The sequence below is a fragment of the Schistocerca americana genome, chromosome 1 (genome assembly GCF_021461395.2).
Source record: "Schistocerca americana isolate TAMUIC-IGC-003095 chromosome 1, iqSchAmer2.1, whole genome shotgun sequence".
Taxonomy (NCBI): Eukaryota; Metazoa; Arthropoda; class Insecta; order Orthoptera; family Acrididae; genus Schistocerca; species Schistocerca americana.
The window spans coordinates 987,372,097-987,387,736 of NC_060119.1; the positions used below are offsets into that span (position 1 = coordinate 987,372,097).

Sequence of the window (15,640 nt, forward strand, 5' to 3'; positions counted from 1 at the left end):
ATAGTGCTCGTAGTGAACCTTTAAGTATAATTTACAGCTAGCCCTCTGCATTAAATAAAACGCTGATATTGACTTTCGTGGCCGTGGCCACATGGTAACCTTCTGAAATACAATGAAGCCCAAAGGGGACTCCTTTCGCAAAAATATGTATTAAGATAGACGGTTTCGGTGAAAACATTAAAACACTAATAATATTCAATAAGGGCTTCATGGGTAGAGTATCGGATCAAATAAGGGGCAGAAAGGGGGGGGGGGGAGAGAGCACATACCAACGACCTTGCCACAGTGGTCACACCGGTTCCCGTCAGATCACCGAAGTTAAGCATTGTCGGATTTGGCTAGCACTTGGATGGGTGACTGTCAGGGTCCCCTGAGCGTTGTTGGAAGCAGGATACAGTCAGCACTTGTGAGGCCGATTGAGGAGCTACTTGATGGAGAAGCGGCGGCTCCGGTCTCAAAAACTGACTGCAGTCGGGAGAGCGATGTGCTTAATACATACAGTCCGTATCCGGATCCAGTGACGCCTATTGACTGAGGAAGACACGGCGGTCGGTAGGTTCCGTTGGGTCTTCCGAGGCCTTTTCTGACAAAGTTTCGTTTAGGAGGGGAGAAGCGTGATACATTAAAGTTGTCATATCGTAGATCATGATTCTTAGATTTTTACAAGAGGAAGTTTATTTTTAACAGGCAACAGCAGACGTCGTACTTAGTATAATGAAATCAACAACTATGGTAGAACTGCTTGGAAGAAAGAATTATGCGATTGGATTCACTCTGCATATTTAAAAATTTGTGCCATTTTACGTTGTAAATTGCGGTCGGTTTATATTTAATTTTTATGAAGCAATAGTCTTCACTGCAAAGCGTTGGAACATATGAGATCCCACTTACTGATATATTTCCAGGTCTTGCCAAGCTGATAATTTCGCACGAAATTTTGACGATCGAACCACTTATCTTCTTCAGGTGCTGCGAGCAACGGTGTTTTGTATACACGCTACGAGGATTCCAACCAGACTGTGAATTATTGTTGGTCTCACGTCGCTATTTATAACTCACAGTATTTTCAACTCCCGGCGACCACTACCCCCTTTGATGCTTCTTTGTTTTGGAGTGCCTACACTGACATTCGTGACAGGCACTTTCTCGTAGCGTTTCCCTGCTCTGGTGTATGTGATGGCCGGCGAGATGTTAATAAACTGATTGCCAGACCCCAAGCCTTGTTCAAAACCCAACCTCCGTCAGTGTTTATTAGGTTTTCGTCATCTTGACAACCATAGACTCCTTAATTACACTGTCTCAGAAACTTGGGGTTTACACCAAGATACTAGTCTTATATTTAATTTCGTGATTATATTCGAGGGGGGCAAGCGGTTTCTGGTGGTTTTAGTCGGGTGTACCGCCGTGTTCCTTGCGTCTCTCCTCGACTGTTCTGATAGTCTGCCACACGTAAAACGAGTCGTTTTCATGTGGAATGACGTACACGCCCGGCTTGCGGAGACATAGATCGTCTGCAGCTATAAATAACGTCGCAAGAGCAGCAGTATATCACTCTCTGGTTGGAATCTGAGGCAGCGAATACACACAACAGCACAACGCGCAGTAACTGAAGATGACTAGGTCCGTCGGCAAAATATCGTGTGAAAATGGAAATACAAACTTATCTGAACATCCGAAAGTGCTACCTTAAATATTCACTCCGAGAAAATCTAGAGGTCAAATCCCACTTAACGATTCAAAGGGAATCCGGAGTCAGGTTGACCATTTGTTTTAAATGAGCAACAATTAACGAGATTTTATTTAAAAATGTAAAATATAATCGTGGTTGAGGTCTTCCGTGGTTGCCATAAATCATCTCAAGTGAGCCCCGGGATGGTTTCGTTAAACAAACAGTGAGCGTTTCCTCTCTCTGGTCCCCACTAAGGGAAATAGTGCTCCACTGTCTATGACCACAGTATCAGTGAAACGTTAAGCTTCAATCTCTGGGGTTTTGTAAAAACACCAGCTCTTATAGTCACTCGTTTTTGTGAGCAACACCAAATGACATTGATTTGTGTGTATTACTCTATTTCTAGTAAGGAAAGCTTTTCTAAAAGAAGAGTATAAATTTGAGTGTTATAAAGTTTCTCCTGAAAATATTTATTCGGGAATATAGGCGTATAAGAAAGTGAAACATGGACGATAATCAGTACCGGCAAGAAGAGAAGAGAAGGTCTGTAATTTCGGTGCTACAGAATAATGCTGAAAATTGGATGGGGATATCGAATAACTAATGATGACATACCAAGTCGAATTGGGGAGAAAAGGAACTGATGGCACAGCTAGACTAAACGAACGAGTAGCACACATATGGGAACATCAAGCAGTAGTTCACTTAGTAATGGAAGGAAGTATCGGTGGTGAAAAGTGTAGCGGGGGCCCAAAGCATGACTACAACAACCAAGTTAAAACAGGTGTGGCTTCAGCAGCAAGGCAGGCATAGCGAGACTTGCGCAGGACAGACTGCATCAAACCAGTGTTTTCCATGAGCACCACAGAAATAACAATAACAACAATAATACTTTGGCACTTTACCCTTGAACAAATGGTTGAAATGGCTCTGAGCAATATGGGACTTAACTTCTGAGGTCATCAGTCCCCTAGAGCTTAGAACTACTTAAACCTAACTCACCTAAGAACATCACACACATCCACGCCCGAGGCAGGATTCGAACCTGCGACCGTAGCGGTCGCGCGGCTCCAGACTATAGCGCCTAGAACCGCTCGGCCACTCCGGCCAGCTAACCTTTCAACACTAAAGGGGCGAAAATGTTACACTCCTATTAAACCATAATAAATACTACGACTGCAAATATTATTCAGAAGAAGATATAATGTACAGTTGATGCATTAGTTACAATTATTACATCCAGTGGTATGTTACACGCCAAATTGATTTCAATTTTATACCGTACCTCAGTTGTAAATCTACAAGGGTTTAGTAATCAAGGGTTAATTAAATTACAGTGCTTACACACTCACAAAAAATATGTACACATTGGTGAAGGGGAGGATGACCGGACGACCAACGTAAATGTGAAAAGGGCATCACCACTTGTACGAAGGAGAAGCTCAAAATGGTTACATAATGCAATACGTGAACACAGAAGAACTTCGGTAAGTATTTTTATTTTAATCGCTGTCAGGTAAAAAATAGTAGCATAAAGATACTTACAATTATATTGTAGGCGTTAATTAAAAGGTGAGAATCTATACGGTGTCAACGTTATGAAAAACGTTAAAAGTTTAATGAGTGGAACCTTCCAAGTAGCACCGAATGCTTCAGTCCTGTCACACCTCTGGAATTTCTTCGATAGTTATCATTGATTTCTTTTTTATTATGCGGCTATCGTACGTCAGAAAAACACCTGTACAACATTTTTCTGATCATTGACATCTTGTCTTTTGTGAACTGTTCCTTTTGGTACGACGACTTACTAACATCCTAGACATGCGCAATTAAGTTTTTCCATCCCTAGTGTAATCTTAATTTCTCGATGGGTACCAGATAGTAGCAATCTTTATTTACCAACGCAAAGTTTTCACATTCTCAAATGTTGCTAGAAATGTTCAAGTTTCAGAAAGTCATTCAGTTCCTACTTTGCAAAGAAAGCAGCATGGGTTTCCTAGTAACCCTTCTACTACACTACTGTTTGTGAAAATGACATCCACCTGTAACAGTAGTAGAAAGAAAACCATCGCCCTTCAGAACACATACAGTCCATCGGCCCGACCGACCGCCGTGTCATTCTCAGAAAATAACCGTCGGGACGCGGTATGGAGGGACGTAGTGTCAGGACACCGCATTCCCGACCGTTGTCTAGTTAACAGTCCTAGTGCCGCTACTTCTCATTCACGTAGCTCCACACATGGCATCACGAGGCTGAGTAGACACCATTCCAGTTCACCCAGCAAGGACAAATCCCTGGCAGCATTGGGGATCCAACCCGGGTCCCCCGCATGGCCGCCAGCAGAGCTATAATACAAGGAAGTAATCTATGATCCACATATACGAAGAAGAAATTTCAGACGTTTAGGCAGAACGAAAACGAAACGGAACCTGCAGTTCAGTGAAGAGTTCTTGAAACTCCCTTAAACATTGGGCGGACCTCGCTATTTTGTGATATTGCTCCTGTAGTGCATCAAATGAGGGCAAGTTCCTGGAGCTGAACAACATGCTTGTCGTCATTGCTGACAGTGGTGGCAGTCCGGTTCTTTCGCAGTCATCCATGATAATTATGGGGTACCAGATAACCATGTTAGGCGCTCATCCAGTATGCACGTGGATAATGCAGACTGGCGTGTGGGACATATATATACAATTCCCACGTCAGATCGATCATCACCGGAGGCCAAATCGAAACGACGCAATTTGTTGCCACTCAGGTTGCCTCTGTAACCAACGTCAGGACCATGGTAGAAAGAAATACATTTGGTAATGTAGGACCAATGTCACACAGTCCACGCTGATAGTGTGTAAATGTGGAACAACATTATCAAACACGTAAAAGGTTTCAACATATCTGACATTACCAGATAGCCTTATTTCTGCCACTTTTACTGGACAATACTGCTGGAAACGCCGCTGGACATACAGCGTGACAACTATTGAACTATGTGAAATAAATATCATCATAACTTCTGAACGGTTTCCATTAGGACATTGAAACTACACGGTTGGCCGCGCTGCATTATGGGAATTAGTATTTGGTTTAGCGACGAAACCCACTTTCATTTGGATGGGTTCGTTAACAAGCAAAATTGGCACATTTGTGGGACTGAGAATCCGCATTTCGCGATCGAGAAGTATATTTACCTTCAACGGGTGACTGTGAGGTGAGCAATGACCAGTCACGGAATAATCGGCGCGATATTCCTTGATGGTACGGTGACTACCGAGCGGTACGTGAAGGTTTTGGAAGATGATTTCATCCCCATTATTCAAAGTGATCCTGATTTCGTCAATGTGTGGCTCATGCAAGACGGAGCTCGACCACATCGAAGCAGGAGAGCGTTTGATGTCCTAGAGGAGTACTTTGAGGACCGCGTTCTGGCTCTGGGATACCCAGAGGCCACTGGCATGGGTATCGATTGGCCCCCATATTCTCCGGATCTGAACACAAGCGACTCCTCTTTTTGTGGGGCTATATTAAAGACAAACTATATAGCAGTAACCCACAAAACCATCGATGGGATGAAAACAGCCATTCAGGAGGTCATCGACAGTATCGATGTTTCGACACTTCAGCGTGGCATGCAGAATTTCGCTATTCGTCTGCACTACATCATCGCCAGTGATGGTAGACATATCGAACGTGTCATCATTTAAGTCCGATTATCTGTAGTGACGTTTACATGTTGTGTGTGAATGCCGTAGTCTGTGACTAATTTTATTATAGTTCAATAGATGTGACGCTGTGTGTATTCTACAAGTAGCAATTGTAGATTCAGTTCGTATTTGCTCCTGCAAGGTAATCCCTGCGAACCGTTAACGTGATACCAGTGATGACGATAATGCTACCTGATGATGGTAGACATTTTGTGACTGGTTAATAAAATTATTGCACATCAGCTGAAACTGCCGTGCGACTGACATTTTATGGCAAATATAGACACTGTAAGACTGTATTAACATTAAGTAAATTCATAACATAAATATCACTTAAAATATCTAGCGTTGAACCGGGTAAAGTGCTAAAATTCCTTTGACGGAGCATTTACTCGACCCTTTTTGGTGATGATGTTTCCTGTTCCTGCAGAGGACGAGTAGTAGCTCTGTCCAAATATTTTGGAGTCACGGTGAAACTATACGAAACCTCAGAAATACTCTTGAAAGCTTTGAAAAGAAAGCGATGGAGTACTCTGATACCAGTCCCATTCGTGCACAGGAGCTATTGAACATTCCGTGCTGACGTCGCACTCATCGATACTGCGACCTAATTCGCGCTTTCTCCTTGGCTCATTTCGTTAACACTCGAATGAGTACAGTTGCACTCGTATAACGTCACACACCGGAACGACAAACCACGTTCAGGAAGACTAAACATTCGCTTTCGTTCAAACTCTGAAATTTTCCCCTTGGTATAGAAGGATCCAACTGAATTCTAATGACTCATTTACCATTTAATAAAATGATGTAGAACATTCACTGGTGCAATGAAGTCCTTTCTTTACACGTTGTTTATGAACTTCAACGAAAAATTTCAGATATTGAGAAGTATCTGATTATCGGTTTGATACAAACAGTCGATGATCTCCAGTCACTCGCTAGCGAAGAGGTTTCCGTTCGTGTTTCAAAAGTGCTGTCTCGGAAAAGTGCAAGACTCGTTTTGACTTATAAAGTAAATGAATCTTGCTATTTATAGAGTTCCTGTTTTTCTACACAGGTAAAGATCAACACTTCAATTCAAATTGCACGTATAGTGCATCAGATCTAAGGCGAAAGTTTTCACATTTGTTACAGCTCTATTTATTACCCCGTTATTATAGAAAACTGAGCCATTAAAAACGCCTTTCATTATTTCGACAGTCATTCGCACGACAAGGTGTGTAGCAACGTATCGTCGACTATCGCACATGCTGTAAATTACATTAGATTCAATTAGATTCAGATTTCGTTCCACAGACCCAAAAATGAAATGATGCTCATGGGTGTGGAATGTGCCAGAAAATATAACATAAAAAAATAAAAAACCTGAATATAATACTCACTACCCCGATCAATAGTCAAGAGATTGTCAAAGTATGTCAGTACATTAAATTAGAACTGCTAAAATTTACAGAATTAATACACTGTCAAAATGAAACACCGTAATGCACTTCTAATAAATTTATTATATACAGGATAGCTAATCTTGACTCTTGTGACCCAGTGCTGTCAAAACTGAAATCTAACTCCCTTTTTTACTTAAGCTGGTGTAACAGTCCCTGTTATGATATTTATCGATAGAGTAGAAGGAGTTTCTATCAAAAATTCTTTCAAACTTTGTTTAAACTGTGCTTTATCTGGAACCAAGTTTTTAATGGTTGTTGGCAATTTATTAAAAATATGAGTTCCTCAATATTCGACCCTTTTTGGACCAAGGCAATTGATTTTAGGTAATTATGTAGATTGTTCTCATTTCTAGTATTGATACTATGTATTGAACTGTTGGTTGAAAATAGAGACATATTATTTGCAACAAATTTCACTACCGAAGAAATATACTGACAAGCAATGGTTGGAATACCCAGTTCCTTGAACAGGTTTCTACACGATGTTCTTGAATATACACCACAAATGACTCTTATTACATTCTTTTGTACGCTAAAAACTTTTTCCTCGGCTTGAGGCGTTACCCCAGAATATGATCCCATGTGACATAATAGATATCTGCTACATCTAATATCATTCACGCTGCAAATAGAGATCTGTTTAGGTGCTTCAGCAATTCTGTGGTACGCCCTTCCCAACTGAATTTGTTATAGGGTTGTAATCCTTGAAATTTAACACTGTCAACTTCTTCGATCTGCTTGTCTCCGTATGTTATATACATGCTGAAGGAAATCTTTTACAGGTTCTGAACTGCATGTAGTGGGTCTTTTCAAAGGTTAATGACAGTGAATTAGATTTAAACCAGCTATTAATGTAAGTGAAAATTTGATTAGCAGCCACTTCTAAATCTGTAATTTACTTTCCATTTATTTGCAATGTTTGTATTCCCTGCAAACATAAGAAATTTAGCATCTGGAAATATCATAGACGAAAGGCATTAACGTACACAAGAAAAAGCAACGGACCCAAGATGGATCCTTGAGGAACAACATATGTAATTAATTCCGAATCAGATGATGACTGATTGCTTACTCCACAGGTATTTCACAATGTCAGCCTCTTCTTCCTGCTAGTTGGGTAAAACGTGAACCATTTTGCAGCACTGCCGGTGACACCGTCATTTTCTAGTTTACTGAAGAGAATGCTATGGCTCACAAAGTCCAAGACTTTTGACAGGTCATAGAAAATGCTAGTAAACTCTAAGTTGTTATCTAATGAATTAAGTACGTTTTCACTGTACGTGCAAATAGCCTTCTCTATATGAGAACCATTAGGGAAACTATGACTCGGACAATACATTATTTGCAGTCAGACCCTTAAGAAGACGCTTGAACACAACCATTTCAAATATATACAAAAAAAGGGCAAAAGTGAAATTGGTCGATCTCTTTATCTCCTTCTTGTAAAAAGGCTCAATTGCAGTGTATTTTAGACAGTCTGGAAATGTTCTGCTCATAAAAGATCGTTTACACAAATGACTTAAGATACAACACAACTCACATGAGCAGCCTAGGAAATGGCCCAATGACTCTGGCCACTTCGAGAAGGTGTGTGAATGTGTGTGCATGTGTGTGCATAGATTTGGTGAGTTACCACAGAAATCTGAAAATGGGCTCACGTAACTGTTGCCAGAAAGTAAGTTTGAAAACTAATTGTCACGTCCACAGAAGACGAAGCCTGTAAGCTTCACATCTGGTTCCGGATTTTGCGTAGAAACGGACCAACATAAACTATCTACCGTGTTCCACAATGGACATCCATGTGGTGTCTAAAATTACTCATAAATTACACCAGTGCCCTGTAAAGATCATATCATGGTAGCCTGCGAATTATCAGAGGCAAATCTTTCAGGAAATCTTAAAATAAAGGTTAAGGAGACCCTTCCTATTGGTCTCCGTAGAATTAATACATTTACTTCCAGGATACTAGAGACCATTGGCATCTTACATGAAAACATTTACCAGACAGCCTCGAGCAACCTTTCGATGTCTGTTCAAAAATGGTTCAAATGGCTCTGAGCACTGTGGGACTTAACATCTGAGGTCATCAGTCCCCTAGAACTTAGAACTACTTAAACCTAACTAACCTAAGGACATCACACACATCCATGCCCGAGGCAGGATTCGAACCTGCGACCGTAGTGGTCGCATGGTTCCAGACTGTAGCGCCTAGAACCATTCGTCCACTCCGGCCGGCTCAGTGTCTGTCCGGTGAGCTCAAATGCAGGTAGTTGATATTCCTCTGTAATTCTTATAGATTATAAACAATCAGATGACGAAAGTCATGGAATACATCCTAATATCACGTCGGGCCTCCTTTTGCCCTTCCATAATTGTGAAAGTGTTGCCGGTGCAGAATTTCGCGCACGAACTGACATCTCTATTTTTCCCACAATTGTGTAGTGGGATTCACGTCGGGCGATCTGGGTGACCAAATCATTCGCTCGAATTGTCCAGAATGTCATTCAAACCACTCGTGAGCAACTATGGACCAGTGACATTGCAAATTGTCATTTATGAAAATTCCATCGTTTTTCGGGAAAATGAATTCCATGAATGGCTGCAAATGGTCTCGAAGTAGACGATTATATCCATTTCCAGTCAATGACCGGTTCAGTAGGACCAGAGAGCCCAGTCCATTCCATGTAAACACAGCCCACACCATTATGGAGCCACTATAACCCTGCACAATGCCTTGTTGACAACTTGGGTCCATGGCTTCGTGGTGTCTGCGCCTCACGCGAACCCTACTCTCATCTCTTACCAACTTAAATTGGGACTCATCTGATCACGCCACGGTTTTCCAATCGTTTAGAGTCAAATCGAAAAGGTCACGAGCCCAGGACATGCGCTGCAGGCACTCGCGTCGATTGTCTGCTGCCACAGCCCATTATCGCCGAATTTCGCCACACTGTCCTACAGGACTCTTTCGTCGTACGTCCGACATTGATTTCTACTGTTATTTCAAGCAGTGTTGGTTGTCTGTTAGCACTAACAACTCTACGCAAATGTCATTGCTCGCAATCTTTAAATGAAGGCAATCGGTCACTACGTTATCCGTAAAATGGAGTATTCTTGGCACACTCTTGACGTTGATGAGATCGGAATATTGAATTTACTATCTATTTCCAAAATTCAGTATGGGATGCATCCAATTCAAACCACATTCCGCATTCAAAGTCTGTTAATTTCCTCCGTGCAGCAGTAATAACTAACTGACAGCTCCACCAACGGACTGCCGTTTTATGACTCTTGTACGCAATGCTATCACCATCTGTGTATCTGGATATCGCTATCCCATGACTTTTGACATCTCAGTCTATGTTTCTCTTCATTGAATGCCCCACAGTTTTCACATCAATTTCATATTTTAGCTACAGTTCTAATATGGCTTGCAGGCTGATGTGCACTAATCAGAATAGTGGTTAATTGCATAAGGATGAGATGAGATTCTATAACTTAACATGAAGCAAGTCCAGTTGCGAGACATGAGAGACGGCACTATTTTATGTGAATAAGAGGACATACTGTCCTTAAATATCATCACTTAGTAATTGAATCTGGTACGAGTTCCGGAGCCACTACTACTGATATATCCACCATCCGCGCCATCAGAATTTTCGACGAAGCACACACATATTAATTTTGACATTTCTAATGTTTATAGATTGCAGATGTTGATCTAAGATGTTCTATTGTTACACATAAGGTTAGTTGCTTCCTTATATTTGCGACTGGCATAGTACAGAACAGTTCTGTTTTTATTTCACTTAAGAGTTACTACATACCAAGAATCATTGGTAATGTACTGATGTAAACTAATATATAATGAACTTTGAGGAGTGTTTGAGATGTGAACAACACAAAGCTGTGACCTAGCATCTGTGCATTGTAACACGCAAGACGTTTACGCATGCGATTAGTAATCTACGAGCTTAAGTCGTCTGTAAATGTTTTCCTCTCTATTTTCAAAATACCAGTACACGGTTGATAGGTGTACTTTTTTTAGACTGTGATTAAGAGCTTGTCTTCTTTACTTGTAGCATAGACCAATGTTGCTTCTAGCCGTCTATCTGAAGATGCTACTAAGAACAACTCGTTTCACGTACAGTTAATGATGAAATAATTAAGCGGAAACTACTTATAGGTACAAGTGACAGATTGATCTGTATCGTTATGAAGATTTATTTCGTACGAATATCTAGTACCGTTTGTTTAGGACTCATCCTACTTGTTATCTGAGAAGAGTGAAATCACACCCAAAACTTTGTATTCTTAAGGAGCTCCAAGAATTTGAATGTTTTTACTAAGATGTGAGGCTTTGGTTGTATTAGTGTTGTTTATGTTATTGTAAAAACGCTAGAAGCAACTTGCCATAATGAATTTCTAAAATGTTAGTTTAAGTACAAATGCACTTTTTACAAGCAGAAAGAATTATTTGTTTATTCTCTTGGAACGTAAGTAGTCATATGACAACTTTTATGTCAAAATAAATAAGTAATTTAGGTTAAACTGTAAGTATCGACTCATTCTGATGTGGAAGATAGGCGGAATATAATAATGAAAAAATCTGATAAACAGAATATCCCAATACAATTATTTAAAAGGAAGTGTCAATGTAATGTAAGAACTCATTTTCAGTTCCACAGGTCATATTTCGGCAAATGTGCTACTACATACGTCACAAACCTTACATTTCGCAGAATGGCGACTTTTTTCTTTTAAAACAGAATCATGTTTCGATACCACTAACAGCTGAAAAGTGTCACGTCACGCAAAGGACGAAAATGCGACAACGCCGTGTCAGGAGGAACATTTATCAGGGCAAATCTAACCGACGACAGCTGCACGAGGCGCCGCAGAGCGGAATTTGATCGCCGGGCGGGATCACTGCAGCCGCCATTAGCTATGCTCGGCAGGGGCTCCACCGATACAGAGATACAGATTACACGCCTCAGGTCGCCGCGGCCGTCTCTCTTCTCCAATTTTCATATAAATTACACGGCGCGCCACTTGTGCTGAATATGAAACATTCCCAGGTGACTAGGCGCGGAACTGAGGGATCTCCTCCAAGGACCCATAGGCAATTTCGTCACGCGAAGCGACAAGGAAATAAGCCTTGGAATGCGAAATGAAACGCAGAGGTCATCTCAGAATGGCAACACACCAGAATACAGGGTCACTGTCACCTTCCCCCAAGTGCACTAGCGCTCCCTGGACAAAGATTTTTGTGTAGTAAGTGCAAACAACTCAAATCCCATTTTTCAAACGGGTCATGCAAAAACTTTGCGTAAATCACTTAAGCAATATATGCTCAAAAAACTGTTAGGAGAGAAAGCTGTTATAAGAGGGTGGTCCATTGATAGTGACCGGGCCACATATCTCACGAAATAAGCATCAAACGAAAAAACTACAAAGAACGAAACTCGTCTAGCTTGAAGGGGGAAACCAGATGGCGCTATGGTTGGTCCGCTAGATGGCGCTGCCGTAGGTCAAACGGAAATCAATTGCGTTTTTTTTTTTGAAATAGGAACACCTATTTCTTATTACATATTCGTGTAGTACGTAAAGAAATATGAATGTTTTAGTTGGACCACTTTTTTCGCTTTGTGGTAGATGGCGCTGTAATAGTCACAAACGTATAAGTACGTGGTATCACGTAACATTCCGCCAGTGCGGACGGTATTTGCTTCGTGATACATTACCCGTGTTAAAATGGACCGTTTACCAATTGCGGAAAAGGTCGGTATCGTGTTGATGTATGGCTATTGTGATAAAATGCCCAACGAGCGTGTTCTATGTATGCTGCTCGGTATCCTGGACGACATCATCCAAGTGTTCGGACTGTTCGCCGGATAGTTACGTTATTTAAGGACACAGGAAGTGTTCAGAAACATGTGAAACGTCAACCACGACCTGCAACAAATGATGATGCCCAAGTAGGTGTTTTAGCTGCTGTCGCGGCTAATCTGCACATCAGTAGCACACACATTGCGCGAGAATCGGGAATCTCAAAAACGTCGGTGTTGAGAATGCTACATCAACATCGACTGCACCCGTACCACATTTCTATGCACCAGGAATTGCATGGCGACGACTTTGAACGTCGTGTACAGTTCTGCCACTGGGTACAAGAGAAAGTATGGGACGATGACAGATTTTTTTGCACGAGTTCTGTTTAACGACGAAGCGTCATTCACCAACAGCGGTAACGTAAACCGGCATAATATGCACTATTGGACATCGGAAAATCCACGATTGCTGCGAGAACTGGAACATCAGCGACCCTGGCGGGTTAATGTATGGTGCGTCATTATGGGAGGAAGGATAATTGGCCCCCATTTTATCGATGTCAATCTAAATGGTGCAATGTATGCTGATTTTCTACGTAATGTTCTACCGATGTTACTACAAGATGTTTCACTGCACGACAGAATGGCGATGTACTTCCAACATGATAGATGTCCGGCACATAGCTCGCGTGTGGTTGAAGCGGTATTGAATAGCATATTTCATGACAGGTGGATTTGTCGTCGAAGCACCATACCATGGCCCGCGCGTTCACCGGATCTAACGTCCCCGGATTTCATTCTGTGGTGAAAGTTGAAGGACATTTGCTACCGTGGTCCACCGACAACGCCTGACAACATGCGTCAGCGCATTGTCAATGCATGTGCGAACGTAACGGAAAGCGAACTATTCGCTTTTGAGAGGAATGTTGTTACATGTATTGCCAAATGTATTGAGGTTGACGGATATCATTTTGTGCATTTATTGCATTAATATGGTATTTACAGTTCACAAAGATACATGTATCAGAATGGAACAACCGAAATAAAATGTTCAAATGTACCTACTTTCTGTATTTTAATTTAAAAAACCTACCTATTACCTACTAATCGTCTAAAATTGTGAGCCATATGTTTGCAACTATTACGGCGCCATCTATCACAAAGCGAAAAATGTGGTCCAACTAAAACATTCATATTTCTTTACGTACTACACGAATATGTAATAAAAAATGGGGGTTCCTATTTTTTTAAAAAACGCTATTCATATCCGTTTGATCAATGGCAGCGCCATCTAGCGGACCAACCATAGCCCCATCTTGTTTCCCCCTTCAAGGTAGACGAGTTTCGTTCTTTGTAGTTTTTTCGTTTGACGCTTATTTCGTGTGATATTTGGCCTGGTCGCGATCAATGGACCACCCTGTATATATATATATATATATATATATATATATATATATATATATATATATATATATATATATATATTCTTACAGCCTCAGTTTACCTACATCTACATCTACTTCATTATCCTGCAATTCAAAATTAACGGGCAGAGGGTTCTCAGTAAGATGCTTCTCTACATTTCCACTTTCGAACACCACGCGGTAAAAAACGAACGGTTAGATCTTTCCATGCGAACTCTGATTTTTCTTACTTCATTGCGACAATCATTTGTCCCTATGTAGGTAGGTGGGTGCCAACAAAATACTTGCGCACTCTGAGGAGGAATTGGTGATGAAATTTCGTGGTAAGGTTCTGCTGCAGCGAGAAACTCCTTTGTTTTAATGACTGCCACTCGAGTTCGTGTACCGTCTCTCTCCCTTATTTCGCTATAAAACAAAACGTGGTCACCTCCTTTGAACTTTATCGATGACATCCGTTAAGCCTAACTGATGCGGGTCCATCATCAAACAGCAATACTCCAGAGGTGGGCGGAATAGCGTAGTGTAAGCAGTATCTTTAGTAGACTTGTTACATTTTATAAGCGTTCTGCCAATAAAGCATAGCCTTTGGTATGCTTTCCCCACGATATCGCTGCTGTGGCTTAGTGCAAAAGTTACTAATGATGGTGGAACGAACATATGCATGTACAGACTATGCTGTTTTACGATATATGGACATATGTGCTCGCACTACTTAGCAGCGTTACGAATGTATATAGCAGCAAATGGCAACGAAGTTTAAATATGTCAGCTTGTATAAAGTAGACATGGCTTAAAGCCAAACATCTGAACCTGATAATGGCCTAAGACCGAATTTGCAATAGTGGAAATAAAAAGTTTAACAGTCACTGGCGTAAACATGAAGTCTTTCAAGAGTGTCAAAAGGCTTCTGGAAATCTAAAAATGTGGAATCAATTTGACGTCCCATGTCGGCGGCACTCATTAGTTCGTGAAAATAAAGAGCTAATTGTGTTTCACAAGAACAATACTTGTCAATAATTCGTTTTCTTCGATGTGATTATAATGTCCGCGCGCAGTGTATGTTCCAAAAAACTACTGCAAAATGCATTTTATAAGATAACACAATGTGACTATATCGACTGTATTAAGTTATTAGAGTCAGAATTTAATTTCTTATTTCAATATGTTGCCATGACAATTTTAGACACAAATGGTTGTTTCTGTTCTTTTAGTTTCGTGAGGAAGAGTGCGTCAATACGCCGACGGTAACATTCCATCGCTGTCGCCAGAAATACGCCGACCACAGCCACATTCTAAGTGCAGAAGATTCTACTGACAACTATTGTCCACCTCTGCCCTCTACCGAATTACCTATGAAAGATTATAATTTATGAAGAACGAATTGCGTTGCGTTAATTTGATTTAAATGTAACGATATTATGATTCAATACACTTATTGACGTCCTACCATCAAGATCTGTTGTGATCATTTGTACAATTAGTAACTACGTCATAAAGTTCGGAAAAAGTGAACGTTATTTGTTCGCACTGTCATTCAAGAAGGCTACAATGAGTAATTATTTTGCGGAAGCT

At 41.0% G+C, this 15,640-nt stretch overlaps 1 pseudogene; it reads left to right on the forward strand.

Annotated features, from left to right (window-relative positions):
- Positions 1 to 267: 267 nt before the first annotated feature.
- On the forward strand, positions 268 to 386 carry LOC124561103 (annotated as a pseudogene).
- Positions 387 to 15,640: the final 15,254 nt, after the last annotated feature.